This window comes from Lepus europaeus, chromosome 13 (genome assembly GCF_033115175.1).
Source record: "Lepus europaeus isolate LE1 chromosome 13, mLepTim1.pri, whole genome shotgun sequence".
NCBI lineage: Eukaryota > Metazoa > Chordata > Mammalia > Lagomorpha > Leporidae > Lepus > Lepus europaeus.
The window spans coordinates 44,703,892-44,717,964 of record NC_084839.1 but is presented as its reverse complement, the minus strand read 5'-3'; the positions used below and the strand labels follow the sequence as shown (position 1 = coordinate 44,717,964).

Genomic DNA, 14,073 nt, shown 5'->3' with positions numbered 1-14,073 from the left:
GCACCTGAGAAAGTACTCAGAAAAGATGGCTTTGTACTTGACTCGTCTTCTAACGATGAGACTTTGAGCAAACCAGTTCTCCTCTTTGAGCCTCAGTTCCCTAATCTATAGATTGGAGAATAACAGTAGGTATTCCCATGGTTTATGTGCATATCTATATGCACATAAGAATACATACATGGAGGCTGGCACTGTGGTGTAGCGGGTAAAGCCACTGCCTGCAGTACCGGCATCCCGTATGGGCGGCAGTTCAAGTCCCAGCTACTCTACTTCCAATCCAGCTCTCTGCTTTGGCCTGGGAAAGCAGCAGAAGATGGCCCACGTCCTTGGGCCCCTGCACCCATGTGGGAGATCCAGAAGAAGCTCTAAAGATTACAACAAGACTCCCACGTGGTGACAGCAGGTCTCTCTCCACGGTGGAATCCCCACCTAGAGAATCTGTTGGGTCCAGGCCTGTCTCCCTTAGGGCTTCACGAGTGCTCCACAGGCCTGCACCCTTCCTTCCTCTGGAAATTTATTTTCTCCCAATCCACTCAGCTGGAGTGGGACTGATCCCAAGGATTGGAGCCTGCTCACCAACCCTGTCCCACCTGGGACCTACTGCCGACACCATAACCTAGGTCTGCCCCCAGGGTCTCTACCACCTTGACATCAAGTAGGGAAACACACACACACACACACACACACACCTTATTTTCCTGAAGCAAGGTCACACAGGAGGTGAGGACCAGGAGCCAACCTCTCCAGCCTGGACTCCCTCCTTGACCCTCAGCTGTGCAAGGAGAGTCCTACGGCTCTCCCACCTCAGGCCTCGGCAGGCATCGTCTAAGGCAACGGCCTTGGAAGTTTCTGTGAAAACGACGAACCCGTGAGTTCTGTTGCTCTTGTTTCTCTTGTGGGTTCAGACTGTGAGTCTCCGGCGGCCTGGGATTGTTTCCTGGGGGGAATTCTTCTGGTGTGATGACCACACACAAAGGAACTTGATGTGCTCTGTGACTCCAGCACCATTAGCAAAGGCAGTGTGACCTCCAGGACAGAGACTGGCAGGGAAGCCCCGGAACCCGGATTCCGGCCTCATTGGCTCTGCCAGTGAATCAAGTGTCGCTTAACCTCTCTGAACGTTTTCTTCACATGCACGACGGAGCTTACACATTCCTGTTCAGCAGGATGCCAGGAGGGTAAAGAATTTGCAAAGAAAATCATTGCACAAGTGAAAATACTGCAGTTTTTAGCAAGCGGGGAGAGTAGAAAAAAAACAGATTTTAAGAAGACAAATAGGCCGGCGCCGCGGCTCACTAGGCTAATCCTCCGCTTTGCGGCGCCGGCACACCGGGTTCTAGTCCCGGTCGGGGCACCGATCCTGTCCCGGTTGCCCCTCTTCCAGGCCAGCTCTCTGCTGTGGCCAGGGAGTGCAGTGGAGGATGGCCCAAGTGCTTGGGCCCTGCACCCCATGGGAGACCAGGAGAAGCACCTGGCTCCTGCCATCGGATCAGCGCGGTGCGCCCGCCGCAGCGCGCTACCGCGGCAGCCATTGGAGGGTGAACCAACGGCAAAAGGAAGACCTTTCTCTCTGTCTCTCTCTCTCACTGTCCACTCTGCCTGTCAAAAAAAAAAAAAAAAAGAAGACAAATAAAAGGGGGAAAGAAGGGAGAGAAAGCAAACATGTTGGATAGGAGAAAACAAGGATGGAATGCCAGGGGAGCCTCCAGCTCAGAAAGTCTCCCACACGTGAGAGTCAGGTTAGCCTCAGCCCAGAGGCCGCGGCCGAGCCAGATGGAAGGGAAGGGAAGAAGTGAAGTCTCCCATCATCCGAGAGGGTCCGCGCTGGCGAGAAACAGCCACGGCTCACGGCTCTGTGCTCTCACAGCTCAGCATGGATCAAGAGAGGAAGGAACAGGCCCACTGCCATTCAAGCCGCGGACATCCCCAAAGAGGCCCAACTCAGGGAACACAGCTTTCATGGGGACAAAGACTGTAGCTCCCAAAGGCGGGTTCCCAGGCCAGCAGGGTGACCTGTGATCACAGCCACGAGATGGCAAAGTATTGACCAAGGCAAGATTTGGTGGGGCCGGCGCTGTGGCACAGCAGGTAAAGCCACTGCCTGCAATGCCGGCATCCCATATGGGCACCGGTTCTAGTCTCGGTTGTTCCTCCTCAGATCTAGCTCTCTGCTATGGCCTGGGAAAGTAGCAGAAGATGGCCAAGTCCTTGGACTCCTGAACCCACGTGGAAGACCCAGAAGAAGCTCCTGGCTCCTGGCTGCAGATCAGCCCAGCTTCAAACACTGTGGTCATTTGGGGAGTGAACCAGTGGATGGAATATCTCTCTGTCTCTCCCTCTGTAACTCTACCTCTCAAATAAATATATCTTAAAAAAAAAAAAAAAAAAGAAGAAGTGTGTCCTAGCTTCAGACTGGCCCAACTCCAGATACTCTCTCTCCCTCTCTCTCTCACTCTAACTTGGCCTTTCAAATTAAATAAATAAATCTTTAACACACACACACACACACAAAGATTTCATGAGGATGTGAGAAGCAAGGATGTGTTTCTCTTAGAAACAGTATTATCCAACCTGCACAATCTAGGAATTTTTAACACAGCATCCCTGATGAGGGATTACCCAGCTGCCATGTAAACTCCTGCAGCAATGGAGACCTCATTGCTTCCTGAGTTCATCTCATTATCATCCGGACAGGATTAAACTCCTCTCTCCTAACCCCACATTAGCTTCCTGGGGCTCTCATCGAGGCTCTGGGGGACTCCAGGTAACACTGCTCCCCGAGCATCCTTCAGATAACCTGACCAGCACTGGGGCTTCCCACACTTGCCTGGGGCAGGCTTCCTTCCTGATGACCTCGGGCCAGCTTGAACCCCAGGCTGCCAGGATGCTGACCGTTGCATCTGCCTGCCTCAGGGTGTCTCATCCCCTTGCCTCTGAGTTTGCTTTGTAAGCAGGTGTTGCGTTCCTGCCCCCAGTTGAGTCTCTTGGTCTAGGCATGGCTGCCCTGCCTGGTGCTAAGGGCTCGTCGTGAGCATTTCCATGACAAGGCCAAAGAAGCAGAAGTGCCCAGTGCATGGCACTTAATGGAAAGCAGCTGGTTGTCTGTCTCAGGCCAAGGCTGCATGAGGCTGGAATGCTCAGCGGGCCTTGCTGTTTCTCCTTGTTCTCTTCCCTAGCATTTCATTGGACGGGTGAGCACAGGAAGTCCAGGAAGGCAAAATGCTAGCAGGGAACAGCTAAGAGAGCCTGACCTCTCTGACTCCCCACTTCTACATTCTTTCCACTGCAGTCAAGGGCAAACAAGGCCAGCTCTGGCCTCTCTTCTGAGTACATTTCGGGGCACGTCGCACAGTGTGCGTACCTGTACACTCATTTTCAGACTCAACATTCACAAGGCACCTACTATGTGCTTTCTGAATATTCCCAGTCTAGTATGAAACTCTGCAGAGGGACCTAAGCCTCGCGGAGTGTGACCCCGCAGTGTGCACGTGTGTGACTTATTTCATGCCTGCATGCACTCATTCAACAATGGTAACTGAGCACTCTGAAAGCTACGCTTCCCACTGCTGCAGGTGAAGAGCCACAGTGCACTCCACCAGCGCACTCTGTCCCAGCGGGGCAATCCTCAAATGCTATGTTAAGGTGGGAAAGCTGAAGGCAGAGCTCTGGGGGCTTCAAAGCCAGATGCCCGATTGAGATGGGTGGGTGTCGCTGCCCTAAGGGTGCTGGGGCAGCTGGTCCCAGGGGTTGCAAAGGGCTCCGGGTAGAGGAGGCTTCCGAGCTGAATCTCGGAGGCTGGTATAAATGATCAGGCAGAACAAGATGCAGAGAGACGAGTGTGTGTGCCAAGCCAGGCAGGCAGGACCGAGCCTGACCTGCAGGTGGACAGGCACAGCAGGAGCCAGGAGCTACTGTTGCAAGTGGTACAGGTGAGGCACCAGGTGAGGTCCTAGAAGCCATTCTGTATCCTGCTGGGGAGTTTGGTTTTATCCCAAAGGAAATGAGAAGTAATGAAAATTATAATAAAGAAAACAAACAGGAGCAAATCAGAATTTTAGAAAGTAAACTGTGACAGAGCAAAGGACAAACTGGAGGTTGGTAAGACCAAAGGCAGGCAAAGCAGATAGGAAGCTACACTCAGGATTCGGATAAGCAACCAGGGCTGAATCTGATGGCACTGCTCATGTGCACTTTAAAAAAAAAGAAATGATTTGAGAGGCAGAGAGAGAAAGCTCCCACCCCTGGTTCACTCCCCAGATGCCTGCAACAGCCTAGGTTGGAGGCTGAAGCCAGGAGCTGGAAACTCCATTTATGTCTCCCATGAGCATGGGAGGAACCCAATTACTTGAGCCATCTCTGCTGCCTCTCAGGGTGTGCATTAACAGGAAGCCAGAGTCAGGAGCTGGAGCCAGGATCAAGCCAGGCACTCAGATGTAGAACGTGTGCATCGTAATCACCAGGCCAAATCCCACCCCCACGGTTATTTTTAAGGTGTAAAATAGGGGAGAGAAATTGTCTTGTGCATACATCTCTCCGGGCACAGGGCAACTTCCCCAAAGCTTTGCAGTACTGAGCCACCACTCTCATCATTCTCCACAGGAACTTGGTGGCCCCGTGGTCACAAGCACTGTGAGATGCAGGAGTCTCAAACAGAGCCACTGATCAGAAAGTGACTGAGTGCACAAGGAAAGAGGCCTGGGGCGAAGTCCTCCACCAAGTAAGGTCATAGCCCAGGAAGCCGCGCCCAAGGGAGGCAACAAATGAGACACAAATCAAGTGCCAGGGGAGGAGAGGTGACACCCGGGAACACAGGCTGAAGCTCCAGGCAGGCTAGGAAACCAGGAAAGCAGCCGGCCAGCTCTGTCTCAGGTGGGGAGATCCCACATGCTCCACACACAGAGGCCACTTGGAGGAGTCGACCCAGTGCCCTGCTATGAATCGGGCAGGCAGCCCCTCTGGTCACGCAGGCACAAGCAGGCCACACGTGGTGAGGGTTTGCAGCAGGGCTGGCCCACATGGAAGTGCATGTGTGAGCCGTTAAGCGGGAACATCTGGCGGGAGCCGGAGTGGGACCACGTGGGCGAGAAGTAGGCAGATCTCTACAAGCTGTGGGCTGTTTAAAGCAGTCGAAACCCCATTAGGTGTGCAATGGAGCCACGCTCTGGGAGTTGATAGTCAAAGCTGACCCATAAAGAGGATGATGTCGAAACCCAAAATAATCATTTCTTTCCTTACCAGGGGAAAATGCTGGTTGAGCCAAGCCTGAGCCTTTTTGGAATTGGAGGATTCTGACTTTACCACCTAGTTTGGTTCCCAGCAAAGCCGCTTCACTTTTTTTTTTTTTTAACAGGATAATTTTTCTGAAAATGCGGAGCACCTGACCCAGTGTGCGCATGTGCATGACCCCAGCTGGGCACCTTCCACCGACACCATCACTTACAGAGCTGCTGGATTTTTCACAAAATTTTCGGGACTCGGCTCCCAGCCACAAACAAGCAACAGGCCTGGAGCCGCACTGAGGGAGGTTCTCAGGTGCAAAGATTTGAGATGCAAACATTTCTCCATGTTTGTGGTAACATTAAACTGAAGCCAACAAAAGCAAGGTGTGCAGCGTTAATGACTATCTCCCAGGCCCTCCAAACCAGTCCCAAATAGGAGCCACCATGATCTAGGAAAAAAATAGTCCAAGGAATGAACGCAGCCCGACGCGCAGCCCCGCCTCTGAATTTTTGGGCCAGGCTGCTTTACATTAAACTCTCCACGCTGCTTCCGTGAGACTCGTGGCTTCGCTCTGTAATGGAAAAGCTGTTTTCGTGCCCTGAGCCACAGAGATTTATATGGAGGCACATATGTAAGTCCAATCAGGTTTCGTTTTCAGCACGCTCTTTCCCTCTACTTAAGAACAGTCACAGCTATCATCATTACTATTATTTCTAAGACACCTGCAAAAAGTGACGCACTCTGAGCCAAATGCAGATTCCACAGGACTCGGGTAAATGATTCTTGTAAAATAGGGAGATTTTATGTCTTAGAAAACTCTAAAGCGATACCTGCAGTTCTTTTATCTCCTGCGGCCACCTCCTCTTTGTGGATGTCCTATCCCAACCTACTCAATTATCCAGAGTCTTCAGAAGGAGCTCTAATAGTTGCATCTTGGGGTCTCTGCATTTCAAACATTATCTTTAATAATGAAATGAAGGGCATTGTCTCCCTTAAAGGACCAGAGCACCAACAAATAAAGCAGAGAATGATTTCAAAAGTTAAGACGTTATTTATTCCTTACATAACAACATCGTTATTCTATAGAAAGATCCAGCAATAGACTGAAAAGGCCACAAAATGGCAACACACAAATGTTACGGAGACTCAACCAGGAAAAATCTAAAATGTTACCAAGAAAACATAAGCTATTAGGTGGTATACCTGGGGCCGGTGCCATGCTCACTTGGCTAATTCTCCGCCTGCGGCACCGGCATCCCATATTGGCTCCAGGTTCCAGTCCCAGTTGCTCTTCTTCCAGTCCAGCTCTCTGCTGTGTCCCAGGAAGGCAGTGGAGGATGGCCCAAGTGCTTGGGCCCCTGCACCCACGTGGGAGACCAGAAGGAAGCTCCTGGCTCCTGGCTTCAGATTGGCGTAGCTCCAGCCATAGCGGCCATTTGGGGGGTGAGCCAACAGAATGAAGACCTTTCTGTCTCTCTCTCTCTCTCTAACTCTATCTGTCAAATAAATAAAAATTTAAAAAAGGAGGTATACCCATTGCCTCTTCCCAGAAGTCTCCCTGATTAGACCTTCTGAAACACAATCCCTAATTGAAAATCTGAGCAGTGGAGGGGAGATGTTTGGAAAAGACCAACATTTGCAAGCACTGACACATGCCCAGCATGCATTCCTATTATTATTATTTTTTTTTTGACAGGCAGAGTTAGACAAAGAGAGAGAAACAGAGAGAAAGATCTTCCTTTTCCATTGGTTCACCCCACAATGGCCGCTACAGCCAGTGCACTGCGCCGATCTGAAGCCAGGAGCCAGGTGCTTCCTCCTGGTCTCCCATGCGGGTGCAGGGCCCAAGCACTTGGGCCATCCTCCACTGCACTCCCAGGCCACAGCAGAGAGCTGGACTGGAATAGGAGCAACCAGGACAGAATCCAGCGTCCCAACTGGGACTAGAACCGGGGGTGCCGGCACCACAGGCGGAGGATTAGCCAAGTGAGCTGAGGCATCGGCCAATTTCCTATTATTTCACTAATTTTTTTTTTTTTTTTTTTTTTGCAACTAAGAGAGAGGAATGTCCCATTCATTAGTTCACTCGCCAAATACCCACGACAGCTAGAGCCGAGCCAGGCTGAAGCCAAGGCAGGGGTAGGGGCTAGGAACTCAACTTGGGTCTCCCATGTGGGTGGCAGGGACCCAGGTACTCGAGCCACCACCTGCTGCCTCCCAGGGCACATGCTGGCAGGCAGCTGGCATCAGCTTTGATCCAGGACTCAAACCCAGGACCAGGTGTTCAACACAGGACCCAGGTGTCCGAGGCAGCGTGTTAACCACCACGCCAAATGCCCGCCCCCACCTCGCTCAATCTTCACAACAGCCTTTGCGGGAGATTTCCCTTCCTACTGGTTTACAGAGAAGGAAACTCAGCCTCAGCAGTGGTGCACAACTTGCCCCAGGCCATGCATCCAGGACCGGACTCCAAAGCCCATTTCTCTTCCGTTATTACTCAGGGCTGAAGTTAGGGCCAGAGGGCAAGGCCAAGGACTGTCGCTGGTTCAGTTTCCTTAAAAGAACAGAGTTCACTGGGAGAGATGAGGAAAATCTCTTTCTATAGATTTCTTTATTCCAAGCAGGCTCTGCTGCTCTTCATAGTTTCTATCCCAGGGATGGTGTTGGCCACAAGAATCCACTGTTCAATGAAAACCCCTCTGCGCTGTTGGAGACCCAAGCAAACACGCTGCCCAGCAGAGACGGCACCATCGGCACACCCGGGGGAACAGGAAGCGTGCCACAGGGCGTGTCTGCACAGAGACGCTGGATGCTCACACCACTCCCCGGTGAGAGGATGTGACCGTGCTTTCTGCAGCCTTCCCATGGAGATGTCAATCTACCCCAGAGAACCTGAAGGGCAGCACTGAAGACTGGAAATCTGGGAAATTCAGATCTCTTCCAGACCAAGAAAATGTGGCCAGAAAGAGAACACAGCACCACAGCAAGGCTGCAGGGCCTGTGACGGTGGTGTTGGCGCACGTTGGTACCCAGGTCTCTTCGCTCCTGCATCCCTCAGTAGCAGCACGTCTCAGGTCCAAGACTGAATATGTGTGTGTTCACTTACTCATGGTCCTTGAGAGTCTCTGTAGTAGATTCTGAACTCCACAAGATTGCAGAAAGCAATCTTGCGTCATCACATCACTGAGTGTGGTGTTAGGAAGAAACAGAAAACCCGCATTCATCAATAATCATTCATGACATTAAATCGTCCATCAGTTCAGGTGATTTCACAATGAGTTTTATCAAGCTTTTTAAAATGACTTATTTACTTGTAAGACAGAGTGACAGAAAGAGGGAAAAGACAGCCACCACCAACCCCTGCCACACACACACACACACACAGAGATCTCAATATCTTCCACCACTGGTTCAGTCCCCAAATGGCCACAACACAAGGGTGGGGCCAGGCTCAAGCCAGGAACCAAGAACTCAATCTTGGGCTCCCAAATTGGGGGCAGGGGCCCAAGGACTTGGGCCATCCTCCACTGCCTTCCCAGGCACATTAGCAGAAAACTGGATTGAAAGTGAAGAAGCAGGGCCGATGCTGTGGTGCAGTATGTTAATCCTCCACCTGCAAGGCGCTCGCATCCCATATGGATGCTGGTTCTAGTCCCCGGCTGCTTCTCTTCCGATCCAGCTCTCTGCTATGGCCTGGGAAAGCAGTAGAAGATGGCCCAAATCCATGGGCCCTTGCAACCACGTGGGAGACTGGAGGAAGCTCCTGGCTCCTGGCTTTACATCAGCCCAGCTCCAGCTGTTGCAACCATTTGGGGAGTGAACCATCAGACGGAATACCTCTCTGTCTCTCCCTCCCTTTGTCTATGACTCTGCCTCTCAAATGAATAAATAAATCTTTAAAAAAAATTAAGAATGGAGGAAAATTCCTTAATTTATAATCAATAATTATAAATTATTAATAAAATCTCTAAACAGCATCTACTGAAACTGTAAGCAAATGCAGACTTAGCAGGGGAACTTTAAGAGCACTTACCAAAGGCAGTAAGAAGACCAGGGTGCCCTCCATCACTGTAACTATCAAACATTGTGGAGGGCCGACCCAATGCAACAAGAAAAAGATGTAGGAGTCACAGGAGTGTGTGGGGCATGAGTGCGGCCAAGGCGCGGCCAGGCCAGGCCAGGCCCGACCCAGCCCGGCCCGGCCCGGAGGGCTCTGCAAGCGCAGCTGCCCCAGGTGCCCCCGCCCAAGCTGCGCAGAACGGAGCCCGTGGAGCAGAGTAAGATGGCGCCCAGAGGAAGTAAGATGGGCGGTATCCAAAGTTGTTTACCACTAAAACTAATTGGCTGCGCAACATCAGGGGAGGTAACAAAACTAGTAACAAGTGTATAGACATAGGGCTAGTCCTATAGAAATCCCCCCATAAGGTGATTTTTTAAGTGATTGGTTGGTCCTTAGCCCTGCCCCAATGACTCTGCAGTTTTGTGCTATAAAAGGTACTATTACACACAAAGTAAATGAGTCCTTGCTACTAGACTCGGCTCCTCGCTGCGTCTGTCTCCGGGATCGGGAGGCTGGGGAACGGGCGAGCGGCGCACTCACCTTTCCTCGGACCCAGTCCATCCTGTATGGGTGGACTAAGACCCTGCATCAGTGGACAATTTCTGATGAAGGATTGTAATTTTGTGATTGTCTACACAGAAAATTCAAGAATATCTACATGCAGACTATTAGAACTAATAAGAAAAGCCAGCTAGGATCCTGGGGTAAAATTCAAATATCAGGCATGGTTCTATAAATAAAATAAGCAAAAGGAGATCATCTAAATTAGCAACAATATCTATAGGAATTAAATTCAGCAACAGGATATAAGATATTCATAGGAGAAATCACCAGTTATCACTCCTCTGAATAAAAACAGGGTGAGAAGACCCAATATCACAATCTCAATAAACAGGACTTTGTGTGTGTGTGTGTGTGTGTACAATTAGAAAAAGTAACAATAATATGAACTAGTAAACTCCAGGAAGGCCAAGAAATTCCCAAAAGATATAAAAGTAATCGTAATGGCTAGCAAGTCCAAGCTTCCCAGGAGAAGGCGGGGTAAGATGATTTCGCGGGCTGGCGGCCCGTGAGAGCACACAGCAGTACAGGATGCTGGCACTGTCCCCAAGAGCACACACACGGATGTTTCCACCTCCACGAACCAGTCAATCCTACAGATGCTCAGAATCACCTACACAGCCAGGCTCCCAGAAGCAGTTTATTATTCAGTGCTTTCACAATGAGCTTCTCTTCTCGTCTTTCTCGCTCCACAGTAGCCCCTTGAGCTGCCCTGACAGTCTACATATGATGCAGGTGAGTGGGAAGCTGGACACGAGTTCTCCCCAGGTCTTTCCACCTGTCACGCTCACCTGACAGCATGAAGAACAATGACAGCCCACACTAGCACAGCTCTGAAGATAATCCGCTGATCCACTTTTAAAACCATGGGGTTCTTGGATCTACAGGCTGTCTGCGAATCCTGGATACGTCTCACCAGGAGAAGGTGAGCCGCCTCTGACCGGCTCTCAAGGACTCCCAAACAGAAGTGCCAGTGGGAGACAAGAAGACAGCAGGCAGGGCATTTGACAAGTAATGAAAATACCAGTTCTTACCAAAGCATAAAGTACTTCCCATCCCCTTTTCTATCGACTTAGAACAGCAATCTGCACACAGTGGACAGTGGCGATGGAGATGTACAGACGGCACCTACACCCACCTGAATTCAAGACCTGATTCCAGTACTCAGGAGTTACGCAACCTTGGGCATGCTGCCCCTTTGATCCTAGTTTTTGAATCTCCATAATGAAAATAATAACAGTACTTACCTCAAAGAGGTTTTTCAATAAAACACCACCCATAAGTGCTTACGTCTTAATAAATGTTGGATATTATTACTGTAAAAAAAGTTGAACAATACAGGCAAGCACAAAGAAAATTTTTAAAAAATGGATGATATAATTGTACCATCCATTTTGGTGCACATAATTCAGATATTTTAATGTATTTTCCAGGAGTGAAATGATGCTATTTTATAACCTGCTTTTTAAATTCAACTGCATACCCTGTGTCCTACGTAATTCTACGTTCTTGTACAATATGATATTTTCAGGGCCACAGAAGTTATTTTACTTCTTAATGACTCCCACCCTCCTTCCCCCAGCAGCTCCCACACTTCACTTATTTCTGCCCCATCCAGGTGACAACTGGGGACGCAGGCTCCGTCTCCCATCAGCACCACTCGCTCCTGAGGTCAGGGGCCCTCTGTGGCCCTCACTATGGGGGTGGAGAGGCGACCATGGGGCTCCCAGCACACCTCTGTGACTGAAGCAGACCACCCAGTTCAAGAGCAGGTGGTGCAAACGCTGGCCCAGGCAGAAAGGCTGTCCCAACAGTGTAAGGCTGGACTATTTAAAAACTCCCAGGAAGAGGAAGAGACTGAAGATTTTTATCTGAATACATTGTTTTTCTAAGCAGCAGGGCCAAACAAACTTGAGCAGCGGAAGGCACAACACTTCCTTATCACTGATGTTCTGAGACCACCGTAAACCTTCAGCGGGGGCCGGTGGGGGGGGTGGGGGGGTCAGATGGGGTGGGACTGAATCCGTGGACAGAAGATAATCACATCCTTTTCAAAATAAACTTTCTTTGCGCTGAAATTACTTTTCTCACAACTCTATTTCAAATGGTCCCGAATACCTCATTTGACGAGACTGTTTCAGATCTGATCTAATACATCTGTTGCAACCAGTTCTTAAGATGCCTGTTCTTAAAAACGACAGCTCAACACCAGGCCACCCTGTCGGCACAGCTCACTCCTCCGGGAAGGGTTTTCTTCCACGATCAGGAAGCAATCCCGCCTAAGGCTGCTCGCGTCTGATAGAGCTGAGGTATGCAAAATCAGCCCAGATGGATACCGAAACAGAACCCTCCAGACTCCACACTTGATCTGTCCAGACCCATCCAAGAGTGAATAAGCTGCTCTGAGCAGCCTCAGAACCAAGCCTGTCATGGAAACACTGATTCCACCCTAACCAGAGCCCACACAAAAACCACACAAGTGAACCAAACAGCTCCTCCACCCAATCAGAGTCCAGCTGCAGCCACAGCCCCAGGGTTAAAATAAGCCAGGCTGTTTTGTCTCCGTGGTCCCTCTTCCATTGCCTTGTTTGCACAACTCCTGCTTATGAGAGACAAAGTGGGAGTGGGGGAGTGGAGGAGTGGGGGAGTGGAGGAGTGGGGAGGAAGGTGGAGGGTTGGAGAGAAGAGGTGAGAGGAGGGGTTTGAGCAGGCAGGGAATGCCAACAAGGGCTGTGGCACAAGTCAGGCAAATTGGAACTTGCAGCCTGGAGCAGGCTGAGCTGGCCTGTTTAGGGTAGTTGGAAAACACGCTACAGTGAGCTGCCGCGGCGGCTTCAGCGTGGCCTGAATCCAGTCTTTCCAAAGATCAGGTTCTGCAGGGCATTTTTCGTAAGCATGCCTTCTCTATCATTTTGTTTCCTCTTTCTTCCTTTCATAATTACAAAGGCTAACTACATGATGTGTCACTACTAGTACAAGCACAGTTGGAGAGGTTTAAAAAAAAAAATAAAATCCAAACCAACAAAAAAGCAAACAGAAGTATGTTTCCACTTGTCCCTGCACCCACAGGGTTTAGCTTGTGGACTGGACACCATATGCCAGGGAACAAAATTCCTGCAGAAAAGACCCGGGTGCATGTGGCGGCTGTGGCCCCTCGGGGAGGCGGGGGCGCCGGGCAGCAGCCGAGAGCTGGGGTCTGAGCCTGGGGGACACGCGCCTCGCAGGGAAGTGGGGGCACGCAGCAGAGCGAACAACGCGAACCAGGACAAAAACCAGGGTGCCGGGGATGGGCGGTCCAGGGCCCCCCAGGGGAGGACGAAGGACCAAGTGTGGCAGCCGAGAACCGGGAAGACGCGGACCGCGCACGGGTCTAGACGAGCACTCCCCCCCCCCCCCCCCCCAGCCACCGACCCGCGCCTAGATTCATCTCTCTTGTTTTTCCTCCACCCTCGAGTCGGACCCAGGCCACACAGCAGCGGCCCCAGGGCCCAGGCGAGGAGCGGCAAGCCTCGTCAGGGCGCACCCCCTCGAGGCCCCGGGGCGCGTCCGGGGCGGCTCGCGGGGAGATGGGGCGCAGCACACGGTGCCCAGAGTCCCGGGGCCCGCGCCCCCGCCCACAAACTCTCCCGGCGGATTGGGGGGGCACCCACCCTGGGGAGGGGTCTCCCAAGCGTCCCCGCCTCTGCCCCGCGGGCTGGTCACTCACGGGCGAGCGCTGCGGGCTCCGGCTGCGGCCGCCGCCGTCCACTGCGGGAGGACGAGCAGGGGGAGGGCCGGGGCCGCGCGGCGCGGGGCGGGGAGGGGGCGGCGGCGGCTCCGACTCCTCCCGCCGCGGCCCCGGCCCTCCCTTCTCCACTCTCTCCCTCTCCCGCGGGGCCCCCGAGTTTCTCCACGTTCCAGCTCCAGACCCCGCGACGGGGAGAGGCTGCCCTCCTCCAGGGTGTGTGCGTGTATGGGAATGAGTGAAGGGGACGGCAGAGTTATTCTTTCAGAAGTTTTATTGCTGATTTAAGAAGCAGAGCGGGGGAGGGCGCGCTCCAAACGCCCGCAGCTGGGCCTTAGGGGGCAGCCGGGCTCCAGCCGGCTATCCCACGTGGGTGGCAGGGACCTAAGCACTTGAGCCGTCACCTGCTGTCTCCCAGCGAGCAGGAAGGTGGAATCAGGAGCCAGAGCCGGGGCTGGAACTCAGGTACCCGAGATGAGATGCGGGGTTCTCAACCGCACCCTTAAAG

At 51.9% G+C, this 14,073-nt stretch overlaps 1 protein-coding gene across 2 annotated transcripts in view; it reads right to left on the bottom strand.

The window, feature by feature from the left end:
- Positions 1-13,608, bottom strand: part of STON1 (stonin 1) — a 47,551-nt gene extending 33,943 nt beyond the window's left edge. Inside the window, exon 1 of one of the 2 annotated variants that reach the window (XM_062209416.1) lies at positions 13,548-13,608. The gene's annotated coding sequence lies outside the window, so the exon portion shown is untranslated. Of the gene's footprint in view, positions 1-13,491 lie in introns of both variants that reach the window. The other variant, XM_062209417.1, reaches the window with a different exon arrangement.
- Between the last annotated feature and the right edge of the window lie 465 nt (positions 13,609-14,073).